At 39.0% G+C, this 7362-nt stretch overlaps 1 pseudogene; it reads left to right on the top strand.

Annotated features, from left to right (window-relative positions):
• The first annotated feature begins 1391 nt into the window (after positions 1–1391).
• On the top strand, positions 1392–1508 carry LOC112655904 (U4 spliceosomal RNA; annotated as a pseudogene).
• The last annotated feature ends 5854 nt before the right edge of the window (positions 1509–7362 follow it).

Genomic DNA, 7362 nt, shown 5'->3' with positions numbered 1-7362 from the left:
ATTGAGACTACATCAAAATAAAAAGTGTTGGCACAGCAAAGGAAACCATCAACAAAACAAAAAGATAACCTACTAAATGGCACAAGATATTTTCAAATGATATTTATGATAAGGGGTTAATATCCAAAATATATAAAGTACTTATATAATCCAACACAAAAAAAAAAAAAAATCTAACTGAAAAGTAGGCAGAAGACCTGAACAGATATCTCTCCAAAGAAGACATACAGATGGTCAACAGACACATGAAAAGATGCTCAATCTCATTAATCATCAGGTAAATGCAAACCAAAACCACAATGAGCTACCACCTTATACCTGTTAGAATAGCCATAATAAAAAAGACAAGAAATAACAAGTGTTGGCAAGAATATGGAGAAAAAGGAACCCTTGTGCACTGTTGGTGGAATGTGAGTCGATACAGCCACTGTGGAAAACAACATGGAGGTTCCTCAAAAAAATAAAAATAGAAATACCATATAATCCAATAATTCCACTATTAGGTATTTACCCACCCCCCAAAACAAAATTCTAATTCAAAAAGAGATATGCACCCCTATGTTTATTGCACCATTATTTACAATAACCAACATATGAAAGCAACCTAAATGCCCATCAATAGAATGGATAAGGAAGATGTGGGATGTGTGTGTGTGTGTGATGTGTGTGTGTATAGATATGTACACACATGTTTATACAACACAATGGAATATTACATAGCCATAAAAAATATGAGATCATGCCATCTGAGACAACATGGATGAACCTAGAAGGTATCATACTAAGTAAAATAAGTCAGACTGAGAAGGACAAATACTGCATGATTCCACTCATAAGTAGAATGTAAAAAAAAATGAAAAAACAATAAAAGCAGAATCAGACCTATAAATACAGAAAACTAATGGTTTCTGGGCGAGTAAGTGAAGTTGGACAAAACAGGTGCAGGGGAGTAGAGATACAGGCTTCTGGTTACAAAATGAATAAATCATGGGAATAAAAGGCACAGCATGAGAAATATAGTTGATATTATAATAGCAATGTATCAGGACAGATGGTAGCTACACTTGTGGTGAACATAGCATGATGTATAAACTTGTCAAATCGCTAAGCTGCATACCTGAAACTAATGCAACATTGTGCTGCCACTACACTCAAATAAAAAATGAATAAATAAAGTTAGAATGTAAGACACAAAATAGGAGCTGTCAGCCCTGTCTGAGGAGGTCAAGGAAGGCTTCTGGGAAGATGAATGCCTGATCCTTCTCCTGAAATCCTGCTTTAGTAAGAACATTTCCACCCACATCAGAAGCCTAAGGAATTTCTTCAAATCCTCCTTTTCCATCTCCCCACATGTGATTCATCCCCCATATTTATCACCATCCCTCTTTCCTAGCTTTGCGCAGTGGCAGTATCGTAGCCAATGAGGTTTATCCGAGGCGCGATTATTGCTAATTGAAAACCATCCCTCTTTCCTTTACTTACAGACTTTCGGCCTTAGTTCATAATCTCATCATCCCCCTTTTCCCTTTCTGACTGCTGGGCCCTCACCTTAATCCATTGTCCACAGTATCATCGTAGTTATCTTTCTAAAACTTAGGTATGATCATGTTAAAATCCTTATCCTTTACTGTTTTTGTTTTTGCTTTAATAAAATAAAATCTGGCTTCCTTAGTGTGGCATGCAAGGCACACTACACAGTCTGGCTTCACCTGCTTTCTTGTCTTCACCTTCTGCTTTCCCTTTTTCGACAGACATGTTGGGCAATTTGCCATCACCCAGATGTGGCACATAATTTCATGCCTCCATGCCTTTGCACAGCCTGAATACCCCACCTGCCCATCCACTTCCCTTCTTTACTTGTTACAATTTATTACTGTAGGTCCAACTTAAATGCTACCATTTCCATGAAACTTTCTCAAACTTTGTGTCAAGATTAATTTGCTTACTCTTCTGGGAGTTCAGAATGTGTTGAACCTCTACTGGGGAATTACCCCACTGCTCCTATTGTATACTTCCTATGGGCCAGGTATTTATAAAAGAATTACATATTATAAACTCATTTAATCCTCACAGCAACCCTCTTATGTAAGTATCATCCCCATTTTACAGACAGGGAAGCTGAGACACAGTGATCTCAAGGAACTCTTCTTGGTTTCAAACCCAGTTAGTCTGACTCTGGAGATGAGTTCAGGATTTCTACACCAGTGCTGTTCAATGGAACTTTGTGATAATGGACATATTGTATATTTCTGCTCTCAAATCTGGTAGCCACTAACAACATGTGGCTATTAAGCACTTGTATTATGGCCATTGTGACTAAGAAACTGCATTCTTAATTTCATTTCATTTTAATTTATTTCATTTAAATGTAAACAGCCACATGTGGCTCTTGGCTATCATATCGGACAACACAGTTCTGTACCATATTTGTCTCCATCCCTCCTGAGGGCAGGGATTACAGCTTGTCCATTATCAGATGCCCCCAGAATTCACTTTCAAGGTTTGTTAGATTGAAATAGGCCTATTTCCTCTTTGGCCATAAAAATGTAGGGCTGCTTTTCTACCCCTACAACTGAGAGATAAGACTATTTTTCTGAGTTCCCGTTTTGCAGCATATGCTGAACAATCCCTATTATTATAAAATTTGGTTAATCACCCTAATTGAAAACGCTTCTCAAAAAACTGCTTTATTACTTTCGATATTACAAGCTCACAAATAATCTCATGCAGTTTAGAGAAGAATCTGACCTCTGTGTTCAGAAGTGCAATTCCACTTACTGACAATTCTTAGTTATATTTACAGGTCAACACCTAATATTTATGAGGTCAGCACATTGTGCCAAGAAATAGGAAATAAAAGTTAACTACAGTAAAGACAAAGCAAATCCTAAAAGTTATTTGTGTTGTGTTGTTACAAAGCTCTTTTTCTTTTTTAAACCTAAAAACAAACACATCCTATGGAAATTTATGCTTAGAAACTTTAGCAGGTATCTGTATCAAGAAGTCACATGATTTTATTTTTTTAGGATTTTATTTATTTATTCATGAGAGACACAGAGAGAGAGAGGCAGAGACACAAGCAGAGAGAGAAGCAGGCTCCACACAGGGAGCCTGATGTGGGACTTGATCCCGGGACTCCATGATCACGCCCTGGGCCGAAGGCAGGCTCCCAACCATTGAGCCACCCAGGCGTCCCAAGAAGTCACATTAATATAAATTTCTGAACACTATTCACAACTCAATGTGAAAACATCTAAGTGACTAAGGTAATATATGTTTTGTCTACACCGTGTTATTGAACGTATACACAAAAAAGTTTATTTTTCTCCCCCATTTGGCACAGTGCGTAGAGAATAATAATAACCACAGAAATAATTTTCCCATATGTTTAGCCACCAGCTGCTACAGTTTAAAGAACACACAGGGCTGTTTGTGTGTTTTGAGTTTTGTTTTCTTTCCCAGGGAGAGAAGAGAGCATGGCAACAAAGTGGCATATTAAAAGTTGTAAAGAATTTTGAAATCATTCGAGGGATTATGGTCTTAAATCTATATAATATAAGCCTGCAACAGGATACTAATTGGTTTTGTTTGGATCAGGGGTTGCAAAGTGGTGGCCCTCCAACCTGTTTTATTCTGCTTACACAATGTTTTTTTTTACAAACGTGTATTTGAATGCTTTCAGATAGGACTTGCATGCTCAAAAATGCCATTGTTCCTATCATCCCTTCTTGTTTTACATCTGCTCAGTCCTCCTACCTATTTTACCTACCCAGTTCCTCGTTGACGTTGGCATTTGCAAACCCTGGTTAGACAGTATTCCACTACAGGAACTCAGAGCACTCAAATGCTTTCCAAAAAAAGCCATATTCTTACCTAGTTATTATACAAATGACATCAAAACTGAAGGACACTGTGTGGTGTATTGTTCAGATACAGTACACTATCAGTTTACCATGGTAGATGGTAATTCTTTAAATAAAAAAGACAAATTCCCATTCTGCCTCCATGAACCTTCTATACACCTGGAGGAATTAATTCATCCAGGAAATATTTATGGAATATAGAGTTGTATTTATGGGATACAGGGTGGTAGATCTGTGTTCTTCAAGACATAGAATTCTAGCAGAACTAGAATTCTAGGATATATTGGCAGCTTTTACCATCTACTGTAGTTAAAATGATTATAATTACCAAATCTAAAAATACTGTCATTCTCTTTCCTCCAAATCTGTTTTCTCCAGAGTTTGCTGGGCATCCCATTGAAACAGGAAAGTTGATCTGGGTTCTCACCCTGCCTCTGCTCACTTACTTTATCTACCATCTTCAGCCCTTGTCTTTCTTCTCCCATTCTATTTCATAGTTTTGAGAACATTCTTGATTTCCATTCTGCAGGAAGTGTTGAAACAAAATCAGATTTTACTTGCAAATATTATAGCTCTCATTTGCCAAAGGGAAAGTGATATTTAAAATTTTAATTCCAGAAAGCAACCATATATAACATACTTGGAGGTTTTATTGAAGAATCAATAATGCATCCAATATCAACTAGTTTTCCTCTAAGACCCAAGTATCTAGAAGAGATATTAAAGGTAGAATCCATGTATTAGTCAGCATTCTCCAGAGAAGCAGAACCAATAGGATATATATAGAGAGATATATAAAAGGAGATTTATAATAGGAATTGGCTCATGTGGTTATAGAGGTCAAGAATTTGCCTTTCTTCTGACTTTTTGTTCCATTTGGGCCTCCAGTGGATTAGATGATGCTCACCTATATTGATGAATGCAGATTTTCTTTACTCAGTCTACGGATTCAATGCAGCTCTCTTCCAGAAACACCCGTTGAGAGACAATGCAAATAATGTTTCATCAGCTACCTGAGCATCCCTCAGCCTATTCAAGTTGACACATAAAATTAACCATCACAATCTAATGCCTTATGGAGGAGGAAGGACTGTCAGCAATCATGACATTACTCAGTGATGAAAGTAAGACTGGAAACAGCTAGACCAGAGAGTCACATCCCTCACTGTCCATCAGAATGACCATTATCCAGAGGGGGCAGGACTTTACTTTTACATACTGATGCCTGAGCTCTGCTCCAGAGAGTCTGGGGTGAGGCGGTAAGCATTGGTACTTTGTAGACTTCCTAAGTGATCAATGTGTAGCCAGCATGGAGAACTTCAGGTCCAGGCTAGCACTCCTCCAAACATTGTGTTCAGTCAGCATTAAAATCATAGGGAATGCTGGAAAATGAAAATTTCTAACTGCACCTCCCAAATAGCAATAGAATTAGGATCTCTGGGGCCAGAGTTCAGGAATATGTGTATTCCCAGCTCTCTTTGAAATATGTAGGCCCAATAAAGACTGTGAGCCACATGCTACACAAAAATACAGAACTATAAGGACCATGGGCTTTGGAGGCAGGTATGGATATTAAGACCAACTTGGCCACATAAAAGCTGTGGGCACCCTATAAGGGTCAGTTTCTTTTTCTTTTTCATAAAGGTCAGTTTCTTATCCTTTAGCATTAGTTTCCTTATCTCTAAAATGGGATAATGGTAATGACCTCAGAAATAAATGAAGTAATAAAAGTATAGCACCCAGGCCCATGTCTGGGACAGAGTTAGTAGTTCATAAATTCCCTTCCCCATTTTGCTATTGTGTAGAAGCAGTCTCTCTCTCTCTCTTTTTTTAAGTAAACTTTACCCTCCAATGCGGGGCTCAAACTCATGACTCCAAGATCAAGAGTTGCATGCTCTCTCAACTGAGCCAGCCAGATGCCCCAGAAGCTTCTTTATTGTAAACTTATTTATTCCACTATATCAGAAAATAAGTAATTTGTTATCAGGTCCTACAATTATGATTGGATAACAGAGTGCTTCCACATATTAAAATATTACAAGAATTGATAGAGTATTCTTTTAAAGATTTATTTATTTATTTTAGAGAGAGAGAGAGAGATCACGTGTGTGAGTCAGGGGAGGGGAAGAAAGAGAGGGAGAGAATCTTCAAGCCGACTCCCCACTAGCACGGAGCCCAATATGGGGCTTGATGTGGGGCTTAATCTCACAACCCATGAGTTCATGACCTGAGCCGAAACCAAAAGCTAGACACTTAACTGACTGAGCCACCCAAGTGCCCCAATGTAGCATTTTAAAGTACTCTGTTTCACCGAACGGAAATCCTCAGGCAGAGTCCCAAATCTTGTTTTGTCATCATGTATACATAGGATTTTTTTTTCTCCACAGGTCAAAGTAAGTTCACTAGCTTGTCAAGCCAATGGACTCATCTGTCAAGCGGCATCTTTGTCCTCAGAGGAATCTGAGCCTTTATATTTCTTTTATATGTTATTATCCCAACAAGCCATTTGCTATCTAACCTCCAAGACAAGTAGTAAACTAAAGCTATCTGTTCATTGTGTCAATCATTTAGATGGCAGACAGGCAGGAAAATATATTTCTGGTAAGTGATCTCCTTTTTGATCTCTGAGAAAAGGAGAATACAATTCGTCCTGTGTTAAGCAAGAGTTTCCATTTCCAAGGGTAACATTCTAAGACTGAACTACATATAAAGATGGGAGGCCAGCCTGGTTATACTAAAACTTTTAAAGTAAGAGGCAAAGAGTAAGACAAGAATCTGGGTATGGCTCACAGAAACTCGCTTTCTCCCTAACTACCAGCTGCAATTGAGAAGATCAAGGGGCATGTTCTTCCTCTCCTTTGGTGGTTTCCGAGTAGGAAGAACCAGCCTCAAGTGGCCTGTGAACGGGTTTTGTTGTTGTTGTTTAGATTTTATTTATTTATTCATGAGACACACACACACACACACAGAGGCACAGCAGGCTCCACAGGGAGCCCGATGCAGGACTCAATCCCAGGACCCCGGAATCATACCCTGGGCCAAAGGCGGCGCTAAACCTCTGAGCCACCCGGGCTGCCCCACCTGTAAACAGTTAATCTCTTCCTGATAACCAGCCAGTCAGTTAAACCCATAGACCAAGCCAGAATACCACCTCCATTCTTCTAGCAAAGCACTCCAAGGGAAAGTACAGAGGTCTTCCCTGCCCATCTGCTATTCTGTGGCCAAATGTGGCTGTGACACCACTTTGCCTCATCTCAGCTATTTCCTCGTGTTGCTTAAATATCTTCTGGTTCAATAATACTCACCTGGAAAGCAAATGGACTGAAGCCCCAGCTCTCTCTCCTACCATTATGATCACGCTATCAGTTCTCATGAGGATGCTTCCCTTGTGTCCACAAAAATGTCTGCCAGCTATAATTCATCCCAGATATCTACCCTTTCCTCCTTTCTTGCTTTTGCTAACCTGGTATCCATTCCCTGTCCATTGAGTCTCCAGAAG

The sequence above is a fragment of the Canis lupus genome, chromosome X (genome assembly GCF_003254725.2).
Source record: "Canis lupus dingo isolate Sandy chromosome X, ASM325472v2, whole genome shotgun sequence".
NCBI lineage: Eukaryota > Metazoa > Chordata > Mammalia > Carnivora > Canidae > Canis > Canis lupus.
The sequence above is the reverse complement of the archived record's forward strand: the minus strand, read 5'-3'. Positions and strand labels throughout refer to the sequence as shown.